The sequence below is a fragment of the Tamandua tetradactyla genome, chromosome 16 (genome assembly GCF_023851605.1).
Source record: "Tamandua tetradactyla isolate mTamTet1 chromosome 16, mTamTet1.pri, whole genome shotgun sequence".
In the NCBI taxonomy this organism is placed as follows: domain Eukaryota; kingdom Metazoa; phylum Chordata; class Mammalia; order Pilosa; family Myrmecophagidae; genus Tamandua; species Tamandua tetradactyla.
The window spans coordinates 71,493,307-71,520,670 of NC_135342.1; the positions used below are offsets into that span (position 1 = coordinate 71,493,307).

A 27,364-nucleotide genomic window follows, 5' to 3' on the forward strand; every position below is an offset into this window, starting at 1 on the left:
ACAACCACGCTTGATTAAATCACATGTCCAGGGAGATAATCTAATTACGGTTTCAAACACAGAATGGTGAATAGGGATTAGAAGAAATGGCTGCCTTTACAAAATGGGATTAGGATTGAAACATGGCTTTTCCAGGGCACATATACCATTTCAAACCAGCACAGACTCTTTTGCAGGCCAGTTACTTATGTTTGCTGGGTTCTCTAAGTTTGTACTAAGGTATCTTGACACTTAGCTTAAATGGGTGCAGAAGAAAATATCAGGAATCTTCTTTCTTATATGGAAACGCCTCCTGTACTAGTTTATTCCTCAGAGGTTATTCTAAAATACTAGAGGCTGGATAAACATTTATATGCATGATTTCACTCCTTTATATGATTGCTGTGAGAAGCAGCCACAAGTAGATGGCAGAATTAGGGGAAGATCAAGAAATGAAATGAGTTACATAAGGTTGTACCTTGAAACAGTGAAAAAGCTATAATGGTCACAACTTACCCAATTCCACCTAGTTTAAGGCCCACCAAATCTGCTTAATGGTAGAATTTCCTTTTTAAGAAAACATGGAAGAAAGTATGCTACACTCATCCTTGATGTCCATACAAAGTACTTTTATAAGTAATTCATTAAGCTATTAAGCTGTAAGCTGTAGCCTTCAAATAAACTGAACTTCCTTCATCACAGATCCGACATCACTGTCCCTCCCTAATCAGACTTGAGAAATTATTTGATGAAGGTGTCAGTAAGGTGTTCTCTCTCAGGTTGAGAAGGATCGACAGAAACACAGGCAAGGAAAGCAGGTCATTAGCTTAAATGAGATAACTTTTATAAAACGTGAATTAAACCCAGTGCTTGGCACATAGTAAACATGCCACAAATGTGAGTCTTGATCTATTGTGTCATGGCTGCAATTACATGTTAATGGCATAGTAATGATGGACAGCCAAGTCAAAGTGTCAAACAGCCTCACGGAGCTTGTGGGAGAAATCTGGAAACAGCTTGTCAAGTGCAGAGCGCGCCCGCTGAATCTACCTGCCTTAGGCACGCAGCTCAGCTCTCATTAGCTCCACAGCCTTGGAAAACTTACTGGACAAGTTTTGAGCTGCAGTTTTCTCATTACGAATTAAAAGAGGGACACAAAGTCTCCTTCATGGGGTTTTTGTAAGAGCTGTAGAAGGAGGTGTGGGGAGTGTTTATCTGCAGTAGTATACACATAATGGAAACTGGGTAAATGTCAGACCTCTTCCCTCCCTCTGGAACTTTATGTTACTGGACTCAGTCCCTCAGCTCACACATCCAGTGGGTCAGTAGCACCCTGAAGGAAGAGCCATCCGGGACCATGTATTTCCATGCTCCAAATCTCAGCTTCACATGTAACGAGCTCCCATCCAAAGCTCCTTAAACCCTTGGCAGCTTGCACATTCTCTTCCAGTGCTTGTTTCTTGTCATTACTAGCAGTGACTTCTTGAAATAATTGATGTTTCATGCAGAATTGTAGTAAGGAGAAAATAATCTGTGAGAGCTAACTAAAGCTCTGAAAAAAAAATTAGCAGCAGATTTGAGTATGTTGTTAGTTACCATAATATATAAAATAGAATATTTCATAAACTGCTCTGATCATTTTTATTAAAAATTATCCAGCCCTTGACATGATTGTTTCAGTGCTATCTAATTTCAGAAAATGGCTAAAACTGTGCGCAGATCACTCTTGGAAATTGGACAGTTTAAGCAAATTATTAGATCATCATAATGAAATGTGTTAGTCTTGCTTTATTCAGAAACCAAATGGTTTTTTACAAATGACCTTATTAGTTATCAGTTGCCTAAGAACAAAAGAAAGTCCTGAGCGAGAACAGTGCACTTAGATCGTGGAAACTAACAGGGACCTCTCAGAAGCTCTTACTGCTGGGTAACTGCGAGAACTTGATTTCCTGGTAGATCAACTTAATGTCATGAATGTTAGTCATTGGCCAATAAACCCCAGTTTCTGGAATCTGCCCTCAAGACTAAAATTAGCAGTTAATAGGCTCAAACTTTGAAAACGACCTTGAACTAAAAAATTTCAGTGCAGAAACAGGAATTAGTTGTCTAATTAATACTTACATGCTTTTTTTTCCTTTAACAATACCCTTTGGATACCCCAGCATTAAGTTGGCATAATCATGGCAGAGGTTGGCAGAGGCTTTCTTTTCAGTTTTGTTCCTGTATACTTTTCAGCTGCTCCAATCTTTTAAAAGTATCTATCCAAGCATGGGCTTGTGAAAAAAATAATAAGCTTAAAAAAAAAAAAAGCATTATGCTGCAGAGCTCATTTGAATGATTTATTTTAAAATCTTACTGAAAAAAGAAAGAATAATTCTTTAGTACATAGAATCTGTCTCTAAAATCTTTTGGGAAGATACAAATTTATTTTGCTCACATAATCTGAGCAATAAAATTATGGCATAAACATAGAAACATTTTATAAAATAATGCCTGGGAACTCAGTAATGCAAATCATTAGGCAATTGCCAGATGCCCATATTCTTTGCATATTTATAACAGGCCACCTCTAGAAATCTGTTTTGTAGAGATACTAGGATGGGTGTACAAAGGCAATAATACTGAGTTATTAAGTGGCTATTATTTTTCTCTATTTTTATGTCATTTAATACTCACAAATATCCTTCTCTATATTGCAACATTTTCCCACAATCCCTTCACAGAATACTGCTCTCACCGGTTCTCCGGTAATCCATACTTGATTTGCAACAGAAGCTGCTATCAGGAGAGAGGGAGACACGTGCTTTGCTCTTTCTACTGACCTTAATGATTAGAAAGTGGTGGTGCTATTGATGGAGATTGAAAGATTAATAGGGTCCTAATTTAAGAAATAATGTGACAAATTAATATTTGGAGTGCTGTATTGGAGGGGTGGTAAATCATCCAAAATTAGATTCTAGAGATTAAATATATGTATGTATATGTATATCTATATATCTATATATATATACAGAATACAGGAAAATTTCACAAAATGGCTGAGAAGAAAAGACGAAGGTCAAATCTAGGAACCTTCCCACAGTTTTAAGGACAGAAAGGAATTCTAAAGTTTAGGGCAGTACTAAATTTCTTATTGCTGCTATATCAGATTGCCACAAATTTAATAGCTTAAAACCACACAGACATATTTTCTTACATTTCTGGAGAGCAGATGTCCAAAATGGGCCTCAGGGAGTTAAAATCTATATGTTGGCAGGGCTGCATTGCTTCTGGAGGCTTGAGGGGAGAATCGGTTCCCTTGTATTTGCCAGCTTCCTAGAGGCTGCCTGCATTCCTTGGCTCTTGGTGCCTCCGTCCATCTTCCAGCCAGCAGTTATTTCACTCTGACCTCTGCTTCCATTGTCACATCACCTCCTCTGGCTCTGACTCTCTTAACTCCCTCTTTCCCTTCCAGGACCCTTGTGATAACATTGGACATCCCAGATATTTCAGGATATTACCCCCATCCCAGGTCCTTTACTTAATCACAACTGCAGAGTCTCTTTAGTCATGTAAGGTCACATGTTCACAGCTTCTGGAAATTAGAATGTGGACATATTTTTGAGGCCAGTATGTTGCTTAGTCAAGGCAGTTATACATGCATTGGACATTAGTGACATTGCAAGAGGAGAAGGGGAGAGTGTGGAAAGCTAAGGAAAGCAAAGATGTACTTTACTCACTCAGATTTGTCAAAAAGAAAAAAAAAAGATTCAACATAGCTCTCACAGTGTCCCCTTTTTGCCCCATAAAAATTTCCTTTAGATGTAAGTGCTATAACTGCTTCTGCATTCTTAAGAGATTATATATTTTCTCCTCTTTGATAAGATTATTGCTATTCATCATCATAACCACCTGTTCTATTTCGCTTCAACTAGTCAAGTTTTAGCAGTGGGGTCTAATTTCTTTTTTTTCCTGGTCCCTAACCTCTCACCTCTGTGCCCCAACCCAGGTGTCTTCCCATTCCAATTTATAATTTCCCTGATCCCAATTTTAGAGTTTTACATATAAAAATTTTGTTTTTTTCTTTGTCTTGTTTAAAAAGTTATGAAAATCTGACAGTGGACTAGATAAACAGATGACATAGATAGGTGTGTGTGTGTATGTATACACACATGTTTACCATATATTTATGTATTTATTCACATGCACACATATATTAACGTAATTATCACTGCAACAAGTGAAGACTTTTACCAAGGCTTCAGAGTTTTATGCCAACAATTTGTGGCCTATTTGGAGCCTCATGGAATATAACTCCAAGGTTTAACTAAAGAATGATGAAGTCAGAAATATAATAAGGTAGCAAAGGAAATATAATAGGTAGAACAAACCATAATATTCCCTTAAAATGTCACACCTGCTGCTAAAATAACCTCAAATTTGAGGCTTAATGCACAGTGTTAGACTTTAGATTCTTATTATTATGCCCATAATAAAGAGGTGAAATTGAGGCACAGAGTAATTTAGTAACTTGTGAAATGACACTTAGCTAGTACATTGCCTAATATCATGATGCCTGTTTGTATCAAGAGATCAGCGAATTTATCAAAGACTTCAAAAGTGGAACAGTTTCTAAATCATAGAGATTTCAAATATGCCATAACAATAGGGAGAAGTTTTCTGAACTAGTAAAATAATAAGCTGTTAAATTAAGATAGGGATTCATTGAAACAATGGCCCTTATTTTAATGTTCTTGGTATACATGTTTTATCGCTTCTCTGTTTTTTCTAGTTTTATTTGATAGTACGTAAACTTGTTTTATACTAAAAATGCTATTGATTCTGTGTAGCTGCTAGGGTTTATTTTAACTTTAAATATTTTATTTTACTAAAAAGGAATTCCTTGATCTAGGATATTTTCTGAAATAATGTCACATATCCAACAAGGAGTCAAGTTGTTCTTATTTGTATAACAGTCAGATGTAGAAAAGTCTACAGTGTAATTTAAATAATTAATAATTAAAGTATCAAGGCAAATAAGTAAGAGAAAGCACTCTTTAGGAAATAGAAAAATGTTTCTTTCCTGGATAAGGGGACCTAGTAAATGATTCAAAGGAAATTTAATACTTCAATTGCAATAGATACTTGAAGAAATTGTGGAAGCGCTTGTGAGTTTGTATTCTGATTGGAAGTTTAATGTATCTATTTACATTACTCCTTCACATAGTCTGATATTTTTCTGCCATCATCAGTCTGAAATTAAAGATGCTAATAAAAAGAAGAAAGATAATTAGCAGGGATTGCCAAAGGCCACTCTGGACAGGGACTGCTGGGTTTCAAATCTGGGCTCCTCCATGTCCCTGTTTTTTCATATGTAAAATGGATCTGTTAATCACAGCTATTCAAATATTAAACAATTGTGTAAAGTGCTGGGGAAAGCAGTTTAATAAACATTGAGTACCATTGCCCAATCCTCAATTACCGAGAAAAAATCAATCTGTTGAAGCAGTGACTTAACATTAGTACATCATTATATTTAAGGGTGTTCTATGATTTTAATTTTACTTTCAAGCACAATCTTTGATTAGATCCTTATAACATTTAAAAATGTTAGAAATTAAACCTATGGCTTAGGTTTAATTTGGATTTTAAAAAGTATCTTTTCTTTACAAAACATTTTATTCAGATCAAATAATATAGAGAGTGTCTATACAGGATATGGAAAGTTTAACAACGAATTTCTGTGTTCCAACCACATTTACCATGACTTACTAAGTCCCCCAAATACCCTTTCCAAAAATAGCCTTTTTCTTTCTCCTCGAGGGCAATCTCAGTTTTGAATAGCTTGTCTCATTTCTTGAATTATTATGGATTTAAGCATTTATGGGCGGGCCCTTAAAGGAATTGTCATTTGTGTATGTTTTTGAACTTTATGTACAAGATGCATATTCTGTGTAGTCTTGTGACTTGCTCAGCTTTATAGTTTTGAGATCTCTCCATATAATAAGGGCAGCTATACAATGCAAGTTTTCATCCTGTTGAGTATTCCATTAAATGAGTATGCAGGAATTCACTTATCTATTCTTCTGTCAATGGCCTATTTATTTATATGTTTTTTCCATTGAAAACAATGAACATTGGTCAAACCATAATGGCTCAGCAAGCAGAGTTCTCGCCTGCCACCGGGATGGATTCCTGGTGCCTGCCCATGTAAAAAAAAAAGAGAGAGAGCTACGAACATTGCTGTATATGTAAAACTTTAAGAGTATGAGCTTAGGAATGAAATTGTGGGGAATTAAGAAAAATGTGAAATTTGACATTCCCACTACTACTATATGAAGTTTCTCTTGTTCACATCATTTCCAATATTTGCTATTGTCTGCCTGGTTGTATTTATTTAGTATGTCACCTAGTTGGTTAGAAGTGGCGTCATATTGTAGTTTTAATTTTCATTTCCATAATTAGTAAACAAGCAGATGACCTTTCTATATGTTTATTGGTTGTTCCTTTTTTTTCCTTACTGAAATACTAATATAATTTGTACATTTTTTCTTTTTGGGGTGCTGATTTTTCTTACTGAGTAGCAAGAGTTATTTTTAGATCCTGTGTTCTAATATTTGGTTGGCTATATGCAATATGATCTCCATTGTTAAGCTCTTGGTTCATCAACTTTTAAATTGAATTTATGAACTTTTTAGTTCATTTTATTGATTCTATACATTTTCATGGTATTTATGAGTATTTTCCAGAACTTCCAATTTATTTATCAGGGACATTAAGATATTTTGTTATATGCCCTGCTAAAAATTCTTATATATGTTTGCTTTACATATTAAGCCTTTTATCAATTAGAATAATTATTTTTGGTATGTTGTATAGTGTGAATTCAGTTTTACTTTTGCCATTGTAGTGACCAGTATTTCGATAATCATTTATAGAATATTGTATTATTTCCTAGTGGTCTAAAGTATATTCTTTCATGTGCAGGTATTTTTTTATTTCATTGTGCTATATTGTCTAAATTACTGTAGTCTTATAAAATTATTGATAGATGATAAAGCAAGTATCTTAATCCTCTTTGTTCTTCAGGAGAATATTATCCTTTTCCTTTTGCTCTTCCACATGTAGTTTAGGCTTTTTTTTGCAAAGTTCAAGAGAGTCCTGGTGGGATTTTGATTAAATTTGCACTGAATCTTTAATTTAGGGAGAATTTATATCTGTTTGGCCTACTTAATATATTTCTATGAGTTTCCTTATTCTCTTCATAAATATTTTTGCACACTAACTGTCCTGTTTGTATGATTCTTGCATATCAACTTTTACTTATTAGGAGTGCTGGTGGTGTTTATTGCAATTCGATGCTTTTCATAAAATATTTCTAGGCAGATCTTTGTATAAATGAGACAACTGTGTCTTTTTCCTCTATGACAAATTAAATATAAATTCATCTAAGACATACAAAGGTTAATAAATGTCTAGAAAGTAAGAATGAGCCAAGTTAAAATTGTATTTTGAGTTCAAGCAGTGTTAATAAGTATAAGCATACAAAGCATTTCACCTAGAGTTTTAGGAAAGGAAAGTATGAGAAGAGTAAGCTATTAAATATTTGTATATAGCTTGCAGGGAGTAACTGCAGAAAGGAAATTCTGTGACTCAGTGGAGATCATGGAGCCCTTGCAAGTAACCTGGGTTAGCACAGCCTTCATGATGAGGCTTAGAGACAACCAAAGAAATACTTCCAGATAGAGAAGGAGAATGGTCAGTAGCAACGTGTGGTATCTTTGTCATTATTGAATGAATCAAGAGTAAAGACAGGGACAGAGTTTTATTAAAACTGACAAGAGTGTCAATGAAGTTCACATGAAGGCCAAAAGTTAGATAGCCCTGGCTTGCAGATAAAACTGAACATCCCTTATAGATGAGATGGGAATGAGTTGTTTAAATTAAGTAGTTCATGTGTTGACTGACCGAGAGAGCTAGCTGCTGCATCAGTCACTGACTAGCAGTGCTTATGGCTGCAAGCCTAGATAAAGAAGGGAGTTAAGTTCAATCATGCAAGTTTTGATCACATTCATACAACCAAGTTTGGGAAAAAGGCACAAGGACTGTTGTTTCCAAATTCTAGCATGCATAAAAGTTATTTGTAGTGTTTGTTAAAAAAAGTGCATATATATATATATATATACACACACACACACATAAAAGATGTGACTTTTATATATATATATATATATATATATATATATATATATATATATATATATATATATATATATATATACATACACACACACACGCACATAAAAGATGTAACTTTGGTGCCAGATTTTCTGGGGTTTGAATTTCTGCTGTCCCCAGCATTAGCTGTGTAAACTAGATATGCCACTTAACTTTCATAGCTCTAGCTCTCTTCATGTGTAAAATGGATATGAAGCTCATCACAGAGGGTTTTTATGAAGATTAAATACGGTCCTTAATTTGAAATGTGCAGCATGCCTTGCTCAGTTGGCTTCTCCTCAGCACTCAGTATATTTTAGTATATTTTCCCTCTTTCTACTTTCATTCTCAGCCATTCATTGGTTAATAGAAAGAGGTGTTGGATTAATAGTTTTAACCCTAGAAAAGAGAAAAAACAATGAGGCTCAGCCAGATGGGACAGGATAATCTGTTGATTCAGTTCTGGTCAGTGGACTTCAGAAGAGAAGAATCACCCTCTACTCTGCAAGAAAATGACTTCTTAAGTTGTTCTTTTGGCTAACAGGAAGAACAAACCATCCACTGCCTTATCCTGGAGAGATGGGATGATGAGAACCATGAAGAAGACAAGCCCTTCTTTTTATATACCTGGATGCTTCTACAGCTTCCAGTCCTGCCAGCAGAAACTTTGGGGCCATGAACTTTCCATTCTCTAGGGCTGATTGAAACTTCTTCCTCTCATGCCAAGGAGACTTGAAGATAATATGTTCCTAACTTGATAAAAGTATAAACCACATGTCCTTATGTGAGTGTCTTCTGGTTACCAGAGTTTATCCTGATGTACAGTTGGATTTTGCTTCTTTATATATAAATGGCCAAGTGATGTTTCATTTCCTGTTTGCTTTTTAAAATTTAATTTTTTTACCAAATGAGAGCACAATATATGTGCAAATATGTTTGTATTATGTTTATAACCACAATTAAGAAGTCACAAAACAGCGATGCCTAACAGTAACTTAGTGAGCCTGAAATTGTTACAGTATAAGCACTTAAGTTGATTTTTAAAAAAATACCACGAGTTATGAGTAAATACTTAAAAAAAAACTAAAGGACATAAATTTATGCATGCAGATATTAGTTATTGAGTTTTCTCTTTATTTTTAATGGAATAAAGAAAGTTATATTGTCCTAATCTAGTGAGCAGGATTATTGCAGATATTTTATCCTGTTGTCATTGTGATTTAGGAGAATTTTAATGTTTAATTCTTACAGTGTTCACAAACACTGTTTAAGTCCTCTGGGGAATAAGAATACATACTATAGATGCATGAGGGAAAAAGAGCAAAGCTATTATAGCTGCTGGTCATTTAAATCCTTCACACATCTGTGGACGAACCGATTTCTTAGTACTCGAAAACACAGTGAGCACTTGTATATTAATAGATTCATGATTAAATGAAAAATTTAAATTTTACTAAAAACTTGCATAATTAAAGATATCTGGAAGTGTATGATCCTCGTGCATGAAGTAAACCCAATTTTTTTTTCTTTTGGTATTTGCAGTGACCTTTTTCTAGAACATTAGTTGGTATTGGGTTTCAAAATGCAGCAAAGGAACAAGTTCCTCAAAAGTCAATTGAATTGATTTCCATTCATGCAGAGACACTAAGTTTTACAGGGGTTGAAGCTCTTCCAAGTGGATCAGACTCAGGCTTAAGGCCAAGTTTCCACATCCTGCTTCCTACACCTCCCCCACCCCGCCCCCAACATTCCCACAAATGTCTTAGAAATGTTCTCGGATAAACAAATGACAGCATCAGATGTGTCAAGTAATGTGTTCTTTTCTCTAAAAATTTAAATACTATTCTACTGAAGTGAACTGCATTCATGTTAAATTACAAGTACAAATAATCATAAGGCAATATTTTAATTACGAAGCATTTGTGAAACAAGGTAAGATAAAATGTGACATTTGCTGCATATAAAATAGGGTTATTTAGAGTTAAAATTTAAAAACGATCAACAGCTATGCCAATTTCGAATATATCTGCAATATGAAGGTGCAACGCAACTCTACCCATAGACTTCTATTTTGTCAGTGTTCCTGGAAAGGTGGAGTCTGTCTAATGTGGAATTGCAGTCAAGTCAGGAGACTTAAGTCTCAGCCTTACACTGATTTGGGACGTGAACAAGTCAATTAACAACTCTCAACTTTATTCACTACTGTATCTTGATGATGTCAGTATTTATTTTTTTTCTAGCCCAGACATTTCTGTTAAGCAACAAAGTTGTTGACGTTCAGTTTCTTTGTTATTTCTGTGAGGGTGAGGTTTACAGTCATGTCTGGAGTCACCGTGAACGTTCAACTTGGCAGTTTTCCCCTAAGTCCTTCTGCCTGATTTCCATTGGTTGTGGAGAGGTGTCAACACTCACCTCTTCCCCTAACGGCAGCCTCTCAGAGGCACCTCCACACCCCTCCTCACATCCTGCTCCCAGCCCTACTCTCTACTTCCTACCTGTTATTGATGGCCAAGGTCTGGCAATTCTATTTCTATACTGATTTTTCAGCCCATTTCTTCTCTTCCATTTTCATTGCAGCTGCCCGAGTTTGGGCCTTAATCACATTGGGTTAGTATCACGAACATGTAACCCATCTCCCTGCCCCTAGTCTGGCATCCCTCCAGTTCTTCCTTCACATGGTTGTCACACTCATCACACTCACCTTCTAGAATGGAACCCTGACCATGTTATCCAGTGTGGAGTCATTTCCCACCATGGCTTGTCGTGAGGACACAAGGTTCAAGGCACAACAGAAGCTTTCAGCAAATGATCTATGTATTATTTGTACAGAATAAAGGGTCCAGAAAGGGCACGTAATCTCTTTGTCACTTATACTGCCCAGAGTCCACAAGAGTAGGGGAAGAAGTCCGTCATAGCCAGTCTACTGGGGTGGTGAAAACTGCTCCAGGTTGGAATCAGTAGATATGCCCTACTTCGGTCAGAGAAGAAAGATCAGTTTTATCCATCACAGATAAAATTCCTGTGCCCTTTGTTCCTGGCACCAAGATCCCCATCTCTTTCCACTATAATAAACTGTCTCCATCTCTTGGATACCCACAGATTTTAGTTGAAAAGACAGAGACCAAAACAATTACTAGTCCTAGGATAATTTTATGAAAGTAAGGATGCCTCAGGACACCATAGAAGCAGACTGCTGGTCTCAAGGCTGACACCAGCAGGAAATACAAATATTTTATGGGTGATGCTTTGGCCATTTTCATACATTTCTGTTCTTTCTATACAGCCCTCTCATACCATCATAACTCAAATTTGCTACTAAATTATTAGCGTTATCAAAGAGTTTATAAGAAGGTTTTCAGTGCTTGTCTTTAGAAAGTACTCATCTTGACATTTCAGGTTGTACGTACAACACTATCATGTAAAACAAAGTCCTCCAGCCATTGCCACATGGGTGCCCATGCGATTCAGCTCAAACCTCTGCTTGCACAGGTCATAGCAGATAAGAATCGACAACTCACGGTATTAACTTGCATTTCAGGAAAGAAAGAAAGGAGACCTGTGCCAGTAGACAGAAGGGCAACTCTGACACAGACTGGGCCCATTAACATTCTGATAGTCACAATTATTCTGTATTTAATTATGTTCACAATGCTTTCAATGTGGGATACTTTTTTTAAAAAAAATCCTGCCAAACCTGGATAAAATTATTCAAAGCTTATAGAAGTAAATTTCAGCAACGTAGACCCTATAGGTGGGTCAATTTCTCATTGCCACTATTGACATCTTGGCTCTCCTGTGCTTTGCAGGATATTTAGCAGCATCTCTGGCCTCCACCTCTAGAGACCAGTAGCATCCAGGGTCCTGACAAGCAAAAATGTTCCCAGAAATTGGCAGTCATCCCCAGATGACAAAATTGTCCCCATTGAACCATTGAAAGAATAACATGTGATTGTTTTCAGATAAGTGATACTTTATGGAGTTATTTTTTTTTGTAGTACTAAATAAATATAAGATGAATATCTTCCCATACCATGCATTTGGGACAAGAAAAGTCAGATTCCTTCTACTCTATTCATTTAATTAAAGAGTTGTATACTTCTTAATCAGGGCCAGGCAGCTTCTAAGTTGAAAATCTTAAATCATGTAATCTTCCTTATAACTCATTGACCTAGATGCTATTTGTGCTGGTTTGAAAGGAAGTATACCCCCTAAGAAAAGCCATGTTTTAATATAAATCCCATTTCATAAAGGTAGAATAATCTCTATTCAACACTGTATGTTTGAAACTATAATGAGATTATCTCCCTGGATGATGTGATTTAGTTAAGAATGGTTGTTAAACTGGATTAGGGGATGACATGTCTCCACCCATTTGAGTGGGTCTTGATTAGTTTCTGAAGTCCTATAAAAGAGGAAACATTTTGGAGAGAGAGACTCAGAGAGAGCAGAGAATGCTGCAGCACCATGAAACAGAGAGTCCACCAACCAGTGACCGTTGGAGATGAAGAAGGAAGACGCCTCCCGGGGAGCTTCATGAAATAGGAAGCCAGGAGAGAAAGCTAGCAGATGATGCCATGTTCACCATGTGCCCTTCCAGCTGAGAGAGAAGCCCTGACTGTGTTCGCCATGTGCCATCTCACTTGAGAGTGAAACCCTGAACTTCATCGGCCTTCTTGAACCAAGGTACCTTTCCCTGGATACCTTTGATTGGACATTTCTATAGACTTGTTGTAATTGGGACATTTTCTCGGCCTTAGAACTGTAAACTAGCAACTCATTAAATTCCCCTTTTTAAAAGCCGTTCTGTTTCTGGTATATTGCATTCCAGCCGCTAGCAAACTAGAACACTATTAATACCCCTCTTTTGCAGATGTGAAAACTGAGGCTCATCCAGGTTAAGTAACTTGGAATAAAACCACACAGCTAGTAAATGTCAGAGACTGGGTATGAAGTGAAGCAGTCTGGCTACTAGGGGTTTCTTATTAACAGCTGTGCTTTAGAACTTGTAAACTAACCTAGATTGACTGGAAATGAACTTCAGCTACTCTATTTATCTCCTCTGTTCTGGTACTGAGAAGTTGAACGTGCTTCCTGCCTTTCCTAGATCAGGTTCCCAGTCTTGGGTCCTGGTGGACACAGTGTTCCTACCGAAGTTCTCCCTGTAGGTGTGGAGGGTCAAGGCTCAGATCAAGCCTACTGGTGAGGTATGGAGGTGGCCAAAGGTATGATGACATTTTATTTCCTTCTTTGTTGTTACTGTATTTATTGAAAGGGAAGTTGTCATTTACAAGTTTATAACCTGTTTCATAACACATTTGGTTGACATCTCAGTGATATGTCAAAGATGAGGAACAAATCCCATCTGGGGAGAGTGGTCGAATATCAGGTCTGGAACAGCTGGAATTGCAGTGAGTAAAACAGACAGATACTACAAGGACAAGGGCTCTGGAGCATCCACTGACCTGCAGAGGACCCTCAGAGGAGCACTTCTCAGCCTCGAGACTATGGCTTCACTTCAAAACCAACAGATGCAAGACTTTCAATATCTCAACATTGCATGAAGAGGAAAGTGTTGGGAAGGCACCTCAACCAGGGTATCAACAGTTCTTGCTTCTGGATGCTGGACGCTCATATTACTCAGGTAATAAGGATCACAAGGTCCTGTCTCTATGTGGACACCAGGAAGTCTCACCAAGCATGGACTGGGGACAAGAACATCATGTCAACCCTGGCACCCAGCCTCCTCCAGGCACCACTGTGGCTGCACGTGGGAAGCTGAAGATGGTTCTGAAACCTTATGTATTTTGTAATGAAGAAAACCACAAAGGATATTGCAATTCAGTTTAAATGAAATTTAATGTGTTTTTTCACTTTTATTGAGATATATTCACATATCACACAAACCATCTGAAGTATATAATCACTGGCTCTTAGTATCATCACGCAGTTGTGCATACATGATCAATTTTAAAACATTTTCATTACTCCAGAACAGAAATAAGAATGAAAAACAAAACCCATATCTTCCCATTCCCCTTATCTTATTGTTAAACCGCAGGTGTAGTAAATTTGTTACTGCTAGTGAGAGAATATTAAAATATTACTGTTAACTATAGTTCATAGTTTACAGTAGTTATGTTTTTCCATAATTCCCTCTATTATTTTTTTGAAATTTGTAGTAGTTCATGCAAGAAGCCATTTATATTTGCAGTCTTAATTGGTGACATACATGACTTTAAAATAACCCCTTTCAATCAAATGTACCTACAATATGGCAGTATTACTTATAATCCCCATAACGACCTACTATAATCTCTATCCATTCCCAAACATAAAGTTCTACCTCATTAACAATTCTGTACATATTAGGGAATCACTCCCCCTTCTCTAGCTTCTGCCTATCTCTAGGTACCCTATATTCTACATTTTAAGGTTCTGAGTTTACGTGTCCAAGTTAGTACGTATTAGTGAAATCTGTCCTAATATCGTATAATATCTGTCCTTTTGTGTCTGGCTTAGTTCACTCAGCATTATGTTCTCAAGGTCCATCCATGTTGTCACATGCTCCAGGACCTTAATGTATTTTTTGATAATCCTCACAATGCTTGCCCAGTCTGCTTACCCAAACAAGTATATTTTTATCTCAAAAGTTTGAATTACTAACAATTCTACTATGTCCATTTTATCCACTCTCCAAAAGAGAAAGTTTGCTAAGTTACAGCTCATTCCTATATTGTTTTGTTGTTGGATCAAGAAATGGTGCACTTTTTGGAAGGCGTTTTAGTTAGGCTCATGAAAGAAGAGAATGAATAATAAAACACATTATATATATATAGTGATCTTAGCTAAATTAAAGGGGAGTTATTGTAAAGATACAAAGTTTTATATAGCTTTTCTGAGCAAAAAGTATATGAAATTACCCATGGCACTTTAGCTTCATTGTTTTCTCTGGCAATGTAGTTGTCAAATGATGGAGCCACAGAATGATATACTGGGTCATACTGGTTAGTTTGGATCAAAGATTGTCAAAGTAACCAAGGCCTTTTGTGTTTTCCATATTCATTCATTCCATTTATACTTTCATTCAACAAATAGTTGTCCCATTATATGCATGACACTATGCTATATAGAGTAGGAGATACAGATGTAAAGTTAAATGATCAAATCTACTTTTCAAAAATCTCCAATGATAAATGGATTAACTCTCCAGTCAAAAGGTAGAGATTGACAGAATGGGTAAAAGAGCTTGATGCAACCATAGGCTGTCTGCAAGAGATTCACCTCAAAATCAAAGACACAAATGGGTTGAGGATAAGAGGATGGAAAAAAATACCATCCAAGTAGTGATCAAAAGAGAGTTGGGGTGATTGTACTAATATTGGATAAAACAGACTTTAAATCAAAAACAGTTATGAGGGACAAAGAGGGTCAGTATATACTGATACAGGGGACAATTCAACAGGAAGATGTAACAATTACAATTACACATGCACCAAGCAGCAGAGTCCCAAAATATATGAAGCATATACTAACAGATTTGAAGGGAGAAATTGACAGTTTATAGTAGGAGACTTTAACACACTACTCTCAGTAAAGGATAACACATGTAGTCAGAAGATCAATAAGAAAGTATGGAGTTTGAATGATACACTAAACTTACTAGATCCAACAAACATACATAAAACACTGCACACAATGAAGAGAGAATACACATTATTCTTGAGTTCCCATGGCTCATTCTGAAGGATAGACTACATGTTGTATCACAAAATAAGCCTCAATAAATTCAGAAACATTGAAATCAGAAATGTATATTCTCTGACCACAATGGAATAAAGCTAGAAATTAATAACAGAGGAAGGAATGGAAAATTTGTAAATATGTGGAAACTACACATCATATTTTAAAATAACCAGTGGATTCAAAAGGAAATCTAGTAAAATTAGGAAATGTCTTGAAGCAAATGCAAATGAAAACACAAGATACCAAAACTTATGGGATGTAGTAAAGGCAGTGCTCAGAGGGAGATTTATAGCTCTAAATGGTAACATTAAAAAATAAGAAATTCTTGGAATCAGAGACCTAGCCTCAAGACTGGAAGAACTAGAAAAAGAAGTTCAAACTAAATGCAAAATGAGCAGAAGGAAGAAAATAACAACTATTAGAGTAGAGATAAATGAAATAGGAAACAAACAAACAAATGAAACAATAGAATTAATAAAGCCAAAAGTTGGTTCTTTGAGAAGATGAATAAAATCGACAAATCTTTTATCTACACTGACAAAGAAAAAAAAATAACAAATATCAGAAATGAAAAAGGGAACATTACTACCAATCTTGCTAAAATAAAGACTGTAAAAAGACACTATGAACAATTTTATGCTAATAAATTAGATAACCTAGATGAAATGGACAAATTCATTGAATGCGCAAACTACTTAATTGTCTTGAGAAGAAATAGAAAATCTCAACAACAAACTACTAGTAAAGATCTTGAATCAGTAATGAAAAACCTACCAACTAAGAAAATTCCAGGCCGTGATGGCTTCATGGGGGAATTTTGCCAAACGTTCCAAGACTTTACTCTCATTCGGCTCCCACTGTTCCAAAAAAAAACTGAAGAGGAGGAAACACTCTGTAACTCATTCTGTGAGGTCAACATTAACTTCAAACAAAAATGAGATAAAGGTACCATAATAAAAGAAAACTACAGACCAATATCTCATATGAATATAGATGCAACAAAATGCTAGCAAATCAAATTCGACAGCATATTAAAAGAATTATACATCATGATCAAGTGAGATTTATACCTGGTGTGCAAGGTTGGGTCAATGTAAGAAAATCAATTAATGTAATATATCACATTAACAGAATGCAAGGGGGAAAAATGAACATCTCAATTGACGCATAAAAGACATTTGACAAAATACAGCCCCTCTTCTTGATAAAAACTCTTAGAGTACTAGGAATAGAAGGCAACTTCCTCAATATGATAGAAGGCATATATGAAAAGCCCACTGTTATCATCCCACTTAATGGTGAAATACTGAAAGCTTTCTCTCTGAGATGAGGAAAATGAAAAAGATGCCACAATCACCATTGTTATTCTACCTTGTACTGGAAGTTTTTCCTGGAGCAATTAGGCAAAAATACATTCAATGAATAAATAAGTAAATAAATAAATAACATCTACATTGGAAAGAAAGAAGTAAATCTTTCCCTATTTGGGATATGATCATATAAACATAAAATACTGAAAAATTCAAAGGTCCTAGAACTAATGAACAAATTCAGCAAAGTGAAAGGGTATGAGATCAATACCCAAAATGTTTCTATGCATAAGCAGCAAACACTTGGAGAAAAAATTTAAATATTCCATTCACAAAAGAAACGAGAATCAAATATCTAGGTATAACTCTAACCGAGGATATAAAGGACTTCTACACAGCTAACTACAAAGCATTGCTAAAATAAATTAAAGAGGGCCTGAATAAATGGAAGGATATTCCATGTTCAGGGGTTGGAAGACTAAACATTGTTAAGATGACAATACTATCTAAAGCAATTTATAGATTCAATGCAATCCCAATAAAAATTCCAACAGCCTTCTTTGCAGAAATGGAAAAGCCAATCATCAAATTTATATGGAAGGATAAAGGGACCTGAATAGCTAAAGCCACCTCGAAAAAGAATAATGAAGTTGGAGGACTCAAACTTCCAATCTTAAAACTTCTTATTTATTACTGTCATGATAACCAGAGCAGCATGGTACTGGCAAAAGGACAGACAGATAGGCCAATGGAATCAAATTGAGAACTCGAACCTCAGCCCTCATATTTACAGCCACCTGATTTTTCACAAGGTAGGAAAGGCCACTCAACTGGGGAAAAAAGAGTCTCTTTAACAAATGGTGCTGGGAGAACTGGATCTCCTTTGTTCTCACCATGTACAAATATCAACTCAAGTGGATCAAAGACCTTAATATAAGAGCTAGAACTTTCAAACTCTTAGAAGAAAACATACAGAAATATCTTCAGGATCTTGTGTTAGGCAATGATTTCTTAGACTTTAGACCCAAAGCACAGCAACAAAAGGGAAAAAAAAAGGTAAAAATTGAAAACTTCTGTTCCCCAAAGGACTCTATCATGAAAGTAAAATGACAACCTACACAATGGGAGAAAATATTTGGAAATCACATATCTAATAGGGGTTTATTATCCAGAATATATTTTTTAAATTTTTAATTTAACCACAAAAAGACAAACTAACCCCTTAAAAATAGGCAAAACACATGAACAGACATCTCTCCAAAGAAGATATTCACATAATCTGAAAACACATATGAAGATGCTCAACATCATTAGCTATCGGGAAAATGCACATCAAACCCACAATGAGGTAACATTTCACATCCATTAGAATGGCTACTATTAAAAAAATAATAATTGTTGGAGAGGATGCAGAAAAATAGGAACGCTCATTCTTTGCGGGTGGCAATATAGAATGGTGTAGCGGCAGTGGAGACCAGCTTGGCTGGTCCTCAGAAAATTAAGTATAGAACTATCATAAAATTCAGCAATGACTAGAGATACACCCCAAACTAGAGATATACCCAAAAAAATTGCAGTCAAGGACTTGAGCAGATGTTTGCACACCAACATTCATAGCAGCATTATTCACAATTGCCAAAAGATGGAAGCAATCTAAGTGTCCATCACTGATGAATGGATGAACAAAATGTGGTACAATCATACAATGGAGTATCTCTCAACTGTAAAAAGGATTTAAGTCCTGATGTATGCAACAACGGGGATGAACCTTGAAGAAACTATACTGAGTGAAAAAGCCAGAAAGCAAAGGACAGATACTGCATGTTTGTACTATTTTACCACAATCAGAATGAGCGAACTAATAGAGTCACATTCTAGAATGGACATGACCAGGGCATGGGGTGAAGGTCAGGAGTGTACTAAGGAATGGACAGCTAAGTCTTAGAATATACAGAGCTCCTGTATGGAGGGGTGGAAATGTTTTGGTCATTGATAATGATGATGGTAGCACAACATTGAAAACAATTAACAGCTCTGAAATACATACTGAATGTGATTAAAGGAGGAAATGTTAGATGGTATAGATGGTAACAGAAGGAAACATTTTTTACAAAATCCATGGAACTACACTACACAAACCATGAACCCTAAGTTAAACCATGGACTTTAGTTAATGGTACAATTACAAAAATGTGCTACCATCAATTGTGACATGTTCCACACCAGTGCAAGTGGTTGGTGGGCTAGTGTATGGGAATCCTGTATTTTATGGACTTCTCTAATAAAAAGGAGTCTATATGTGAACTTTATCCTTAGGCTAATGCAAAGATAACAGGAATACAATGTAAACGTATCCTATGTTTACAATTAACCATGTACTCAACCCATGTGGTTCATTGTTTAAGCACTCTTCCAGTTATATACAGTAACTAACTGCAGATAATTCAGTTGGAAATACTTAATACTTAAGTTGAGACACAAAATCCCACTGTAATTAAATTGATCTTCTGAATTTAAAAAAACTGCACTGATTTTTCTGACAACTCTTAAAGAATTAATGTGATAAATAATAAGGACATGAAGTAAAATATTAACAAAAGTCATAATCTGACAATCATTAATGAACAAGTATTATTTCTGCAAATAAAATTGTTTTTTTTTTAATTCTTCTCAACTCTCCCCTATTGTTTTTATTCCAAAGAGAATAAAAACGAATGAAAAATGCTTGTGAATTTCTTCCCATGTCAGTGTTCCATTTTGGCTTGTAATCTTTATTAAGATAAGATCTGAAACTTATTAATGAAAAAAAGGAAAGCAGAGTCATCCAGTTCTCAGTGGAAAAGTTAACTTGAATGCAATAGAACAAATTACCACTCAAAAAAATGCATTTAGTGAAAGGGTTTCTGAGTATGTGTAAGGAAAGGACACTTAGTTGAAAAGGGAAGGAAATGCCACAGAAAATGAAAATTAAACTGGCTCCACATTTTGCTTGGAATTGGAGGTTTTTGTAAGATGTGCAGAAGACTAGCTTAGTTTGCCTAAGTTACTTCTGGAAGCTTTTAATCTTGTCAAATTTCCTTTTGAAATTTAACATTTGACATCTAGAGCAATGAAAGCGACAGAAATTCAGTCAGCATCTTTTACTCCTGATGACAGTTTTTTTTCTTTTCACTGTATTTCATTACTTTGCTAAAGATAATTCTATTTTATGTAAGAAGTACCATGCTGAGCCTTTTATGGAAAGTGTGTAAGCATATTGTTTGTTCCCAGTTACAATATGCTTTTTATAGTATAATATAAACTTGCCCTTTTTTCATGGAGTGGAACAAGAGGAATAAAAAAAAGCTTTAGAAGCTTTAGTGCATAATTTATTTCTTTGGCACGTCCTCTCCACAGTGACTCTATCATTGCTATCCAGCGTATGATTAGTTTCTTTAGATTTTCGTTATACTTCGGACCATTAAGTAATTCACTCAGTCTTTTCCCTGGGCACGAGAGTATCATATGAACCGCTTAGTTCAATTTATGTGAACATATGAACATACAAATGGTTCACTGAAATAGGGCAATCCAAAAGCCAGGTTTAAACCTTGCTGAATGTTCTAATACTGAATAAAGATAAGCAGTTATTTAACTGGTGATTCAGACGTATGTGTGGATTTGTAGCGTGGTTCAGAGTTGCCTGCAACTGCATTAGTAGTGTGGCCATTTGATAGCAATTCCCCTGTAACTCCACGGGCTGTGCATGTGGTTAACTCAGCCAGATTCTTTACACTCTCTGCATAATGATAGATCAGAGTGTGGTAAACACTCTGGAGATGGAAAATGACCTACGTAAAAAGTTTACCCAGGGAATACACATTTTAAGATCTGCAAGCTAATGTATAGTAAAGGAAAGAACGCGAATTCTGAGAGTTTGAGAAGGATGCTTAGCGTCGACTTGGAAAGGGTAATTTCCCTAACAGGATAGCTGTTTGGTGGTGAGTATTACGCTAACGGATTTGCTTAAACCAGTACTGTGATCTTTGCAATCATCCTGAAAGGTAAGCATTTTTATTCCCACATTAATGATGAAAAAACGGGGATGCGTAGGTAGTTCAGTGGCAGAACACTCGTCTGCCATGCAAGAGACCCAGGTTCAATTCTGACCCATGCACTCAAAAAAAGAAAAAATAAATAATAATAAATCCAACAAATGGTGCTGTGATACCAGGTGATTCATATGGGGAAAAAAAATGAAATGTGACCCCTATGCCCAGCATACAAAAGAAACAAAAATGGAAAAAATGGAGTCGACTAGAAAAACAGTGACTGAATCCAGATTTCAAAACAAAGAAGTGGAAGAGTAGAATTCAAACCCAAAATTGTCACTCAAAAGCTTGCCACATACCCTTGCTGTCTTTTAAGAACATGTTAGCCAAGGGTGGCTTTTCAAAACAGTGCCTTTAAAATGTACATATGTGCTAGAATTTAGATAAAAGCAACTCTTCTTACCAAATATTACAAATGCTCTTGAAATTCAGCTCTCTAGTTTGATATTCACCAGATTATTATAAATCTGCAAGTTTATAACTCATATATACCAGAGGGAGCTTAGGTGTGAGATACATTTCATTTATTTGTTTATTTGACAATTGTCGAATGCCTGCCATGTGCCACACACACTGTCAGGCCCTGCGATAGGATGTCCGAGTCCCTGATACTGTAAAGCTGATCATAAAAAAAAAAACATAAACGTGAATTTGTATCTCTTACCTCACGTCGCAATCAATCCTGGAATTATAATAATGTTAAAAGAAAACTGACATGGAAAGCAGATGAATATTTTTAGAACCTTGGATGAAGAGTAGAATTCCTATAGATGACACTGAAGTTTGAAACTATGAAGATGAAAAATTAAGTTCTTTGACTTTATACCAACCAAAAATAGCTATACGAAAACCACCTTAAAATTACATGATGCATGGAAAACTGAATAAGATATTTAAAACTTATGTTAGACAAAAGATTAATATTTGTTTCCGGAACATACATGTGAAGGGGGATATGGAAAAGTGGAGGTAAATAATGATACATTTAATAATTCAGAAGATCCTTCTCCTTACCCAAGTTTTCTGGTCACAGGGGTCTATTTGCAAGCAAGCTTTAAATCACCACAAATCGACACTATTTAAGGTGAGCACAATATAAGGTACCTTGAATGTTGACTTTTATTAATTTTTTTTATTAATTAAAGAAAAAAAAGAAATTAACCCAACATTTAGAAATCATTCCATTCTACATATGCAATCAGTAATTCTTAACATCATCACATAGATGCATGATCATCATTTCTTAGTACATTTGCATCGATTTAGGAAAAGAACTAGCAAAACAACAGAAAAAGATATAGAATGTTAATATAGAGAAAAAATAAAAATAATAATAGTAAAAAAAAGAAAAGAAAAAAGAAAAAAAAAGACAAACAGACAAAAAAACAAAAACAAAAAAAACCTATAGCTCAGATGCAGCTTCATTCAGTGTTTTAACATGATTACTTTACAATTAGGTATTATTGTGCTGTCCATTTTTGAGTTTTTGTATCTAGTCCTGTTGCACAGTCTGTATCCCTTCAGCTCCAATTACCCATTATCTTACCCTGTTTCTAACTCCTGCTGGACTCTGTTACCAATGACATATTCCAAGTTTATTCTCGAATGTCGGTTCACATCAGTGAGACCATACAGTGCTTGTCCTTTAGTTTTTGGCTAGACTCACTCAGCATAATGTTCTCTAGGTCCATCCATGTTATTACATATAAGTTTATCCTGTCTTAAAGCTGCATAATATTCCATTGTATGTATATACCACAGTTTGTTTAGCCACTCATCTGTTGATGGGCATTTTGGCTGTTTCCATCTCTTTGCAATTGTAAATAACGCTGCTATAAACATTGGTGTGCAAATGTCCGTTTGTGTCTTTGCCCTTAAGTCCTTTGAGTAGATACCTAGCAATGGTATTGCTGGGTCGTATGGCAATCCTATATTCAGCTTTTTGAGGAACCGCCAAACTGCCTTCCACAGTGGTTGTACCCTTTGACATTCCCACCAACAGTGGATAAGTGTGCCTCTTTCTCCGCATCCTCTCCAGCACTTGTCATTTTCTGTTTTGTTGATAATGGCCATTCTGGTGGGTGTGAGATGATATCTCATTGTGGTTTTGATTTGCATTTCTGTAATGGCCAGGGACATTGAGCATCTCTTCATGTGCCTTTTGGCCATTTGTATTTCCTCTTCTGAGAGGTGTCTGTTCAAGTCTTTTTCCCATTTTGTAATTGGGTTGGCTGTCTTTTTGTTGTTGAGTTGGACAATCTCTTTATAAATTCTGGATACTAGACCTTTATCTGATATGTCATTTCCAAATATTGTCTCCCATTGTGTAGGCTGTCTTTCTACTTTCTTGATGAAGTTCTTTGATGCACAAAAGTGTTTAATTTTGAGGAGTTCCCATTTATTTATTTCCTTCTTCAGTGCTCTTGCTTTAGGTTTAAGGTCCATAAAACCGCCTCCAATTATAAGTTTCATAAGATATCTCCCTACATTTTCCTCTAACTGTTTTATGGTCTTAGACCTAATGTTTAGATCTTTGATCCATTTTGAGTTAACTTTTGTATAGGGTGTGAGATATGGGTCTTCTTTCATTCTTTTGCATATGGATATCCAGTTCTCTAGGCACCATTTATTGAAGAGACTGTTCTGTCCCAGGTGAGTTGGCTTGACTGCCTTATCAAAGATCAAATGTCAATTTTTTAAAGCTACTTCATATTTTCCATTCAGTAGAAGTCTTTCTTATTAGTTATCTCCATTGGTGTCATGCAACTGTGACAGTCTCAAAAACTGCCAAGATGTTTTGAAGTGCTTGTACTTTTCTGCTATAAAAAGCACAGTTCTACTTATCACAGTCTGGGGTCACACAATTTGAAGAACTATTCACTATATTGTGATCATTTCAACCAGAGGGAGCAAAGCCTTCTGTCAATTTATCTGCTACCCAAATGTTCGAAGTTATAATTAATTTGGAGCAAAGAATGTGGAGAAAATACATTTCAAAGATAAATCTTGTCACGAGTAGTTCAGTGTGTTTTATAATTTCCCATTTTTATAGCAACTGCCAAATTCATATCTGCCTACAAGTTTGGGGACAGAAGAAATTTCAAAAGAGGCTAAAGGAAAACAGGTGGACAGGCTTTAAAAATCTCTGTTGTTTTCATATTCATTGTAGTGTGTCAAGAAGTTTCTCCTGTACAATCGAATGAGTGTTGAAAAGGAGAAAAGCACTGGGCTGAGACTCACCGTTTGCTGAGTGAGCCAGGGAATATGAAGTACTCACCCTCACATTTACTGGAAAATTGAAAAGCTATAAAAACTGGCCTGCATGAGGAAGAGAGTGGGACAGTGTAACCTTAGGTCAATCAACCATGGTGTGAGCTCTTGACAGTCATGTCATTTCCTCAATACCCTTATGAAGGGTGGTTTAAGATCCCTGATGGGAGGGTGAGGATAGGAGATGATGATAAGATCTATTCCCCCAGGCTCATATGCCCTATACACAGGGACTCATTAAAAGAAATGGAAGGTAGAGATTATCGAGTTAAATGCTCCTACTCTGCAGATTGAAGATCTCTGTTCTGAGGAATCCACCAGTTACAAGGAAGCCCCTCTCGAGCTCTCCTGCATGATCTACCACAATTTCAAGGAAGACTCCAATGCCAGTTGCCCCAGTAAGGTGTGGGAGTGTGTTTGTGTGGGGGGGCGTGGTATTCTAATGACACATTTTTAGACCTATGACAAACTCTAATGAGAACAAGGTGGCAACCAGTATACAGCTTTTAATGAAGATCACAGATGGAGTGTAGTGGATATCTTTTGTTATTTTCTGCCCAGTCCCCCCTCTTTCAATTGGACAACTGCCCATTCTTTATCCCATGTGACCAAGCTGGGATTGTCCATCACAATGCCTTTTGTGTCCTCTGGGAAAAATCACGGCCACCCAACCCAGGCTCCATTAGTGTTCTCGCCATTTGTTCTACACTTATTGGCCTCATGAGCGGGCATATGACCAAACATAAACGCGTTTGAGATTTTGACAGATACTGAAAGAGCTTGCTTCACTCTATCTTTCTTGGGATCAGTGAACACATGAGCTGGTCCCTCCTCAGACTATTGTGGAGAAAACCCCAGGAATGAGAGCAAGAAACCAATAGCAGAGCTCAGTGATGCACAGAAAGCAAAGACATACATGCAGGGTCTGAACTCCAGGATCCCAATCTTTCTAAAGCCAAATCCATCCATCTTAGACTTTGAAAATAAGAACTCACTATATATATATTTTTCATTAAATCAAAGTCTGGTTTATTTTTCCATTGTTGACAGTCAAAGAATTTTGACCATGTGTGTGGTATTTGTAAATTTGGTAATGTTGTTCGTTAAAAGAAAGGTGTGCTTTGGAGCATTAAAAATCTTTATCTCAGCGCGATTCTATATAACTTGATCAGTAGTGATTAGCATGTCTTAGGTTCTTGGCATTTGTTCGCAGGTGATTTTATTCGATTTAATTTATTCACTGAATATTTTATTTTTAAGGTACTTATCCATCCTTCAGAAATTTTAAGGGCTGAAATAAACTCAGATAAATGAACAATACCAATGCAATAATTGTATTTAAAAGAACTCTGTTCTTACAGACCTCTGGAAAAATGCAGAAGAGGAAAATAAAAAGAGAAAATCATACTAAATATATGTAACTCATGTACCAAATATTGACTTCAAAAATATACATTTTTGGTTATAAGACCCAAGAAAGGTGATCTCACTTTAATTCTAAAAGGCAAGTCTCAGTTCCATCAGGAAAAAATAATTGTAAATCCTGATGATAAATCTCTCAGATGGTTTGCTGATTCAATACTTTGAGGCAACTTGTGTTCTGCCCTCAATTTTATTTTTATTGTTTATGAATGATTAATATATAAGCATTGACTAATAATTTCTTTTGCAGAATTGGATTGCAATGTTATTGGTGGATTTAGAAATGGGACTTGAAGATATATTACCATAACTATAGAGTTGAAGACTTAATCCAATGGGGCCAGAAAACAAAAATCAAGTAAATCTAAAGCTCAGCTCAAAATAAAATTTATGTTTGACCATTTTGACACCATATGACAAACCCTTATTGGTAGTGGTGCTCAGACATTTATAAAAGTCTCATCCAACTGGAAAAGTAGAAGAGATACAAACTGTAATCAGATTCCTCTCTATGGGCTTTCAGTTTTCCGAAAAGATTGAGTATAAGGTAAATGATTGGAGTAATGTTGCTTTAGTAAAATATGGATTTTAAATTTTTATTCTGGTGCAATTTCAAAGATAAATTTGTATATCACTGGGACTTGGAGAGACTCACAAGTGCTTGGATTCCAGAGGGGATCTTGAGCTCTACAGCCATAAGCCAAATGATATTTTAAGGAATAACTAAGATTACATAAGAGATTTTCCTAAAGTGAAGCGAATACTAGAAGTTGAGGTGGCCTGTGTCTATTTGTGGAAGCTTGTTAGGATTTTGTATGACAGATACAGGGGATTCAGTTTCCCATTAAAAGGAGCAAGCAGTAGAGTGTACATTTTCCCTTAGCACCAGAAAATACGTCATGTAAAAGGGAGATCATTGTAATCAATAGTGGTATTAAGAATATGTCACAATGGTCTCACCTGTGCCCCTTTATCCCAGTAAAGAAGCTTTTATAATACAGAGCCTAGGACACACTATTTAAAATAAGTACCTGAAGGAATACTCGACACCACTATAAATTCAGCCCAGTGTTTTTTAAAATCCTGAGTTGTAATCAAGTGAATGTCTTTAAGAGACAAGGTCATCTCATAGGAAAAAAACTGGGTTGGAGTTGAGAATCGTTCCCACTACTATATAACTAATTTATTCAGATAACTTCTGAGCCTCATTTTTTCACCTGTAAAATAAGGAAATTCACAAAATGCCCTTTATATTGTAACAGTTTTCTGTAATATACTCTTTCCAGGCAGTTTAGGATCATTTAAAAAGCAGAATGTACAGAGAGGCATTTTTTTCTATGCCTTTACTTAGAT

General features: G+C 35.9%; 1 long non-coding RNA gene across 1 annotated transcript; it reads right to left on the reverse strand.

Annotated features, from left to right (window-relative positions):
* Nucleotides 1-810: 810 nt before the first annotated feature.
* LOC143660373 (uncharacterized) lies at nt 811-10,851 on the reverse strand. Its single transcript, XR_013163990.1, has 4 exons — nt 10,671-10,851; nt 3,176-3,553; nt 2,101-2,272; nt 811-1,531 (listed from the first exon to the last, which is right to left on the reverse strand). It is a non-coding gene; the product is annotated as an uncharacterized LOC143660373 (long non-coding RNA).
* Nucleotides 10,852-27,364: the final 16,513 nt, after the last annotated feature.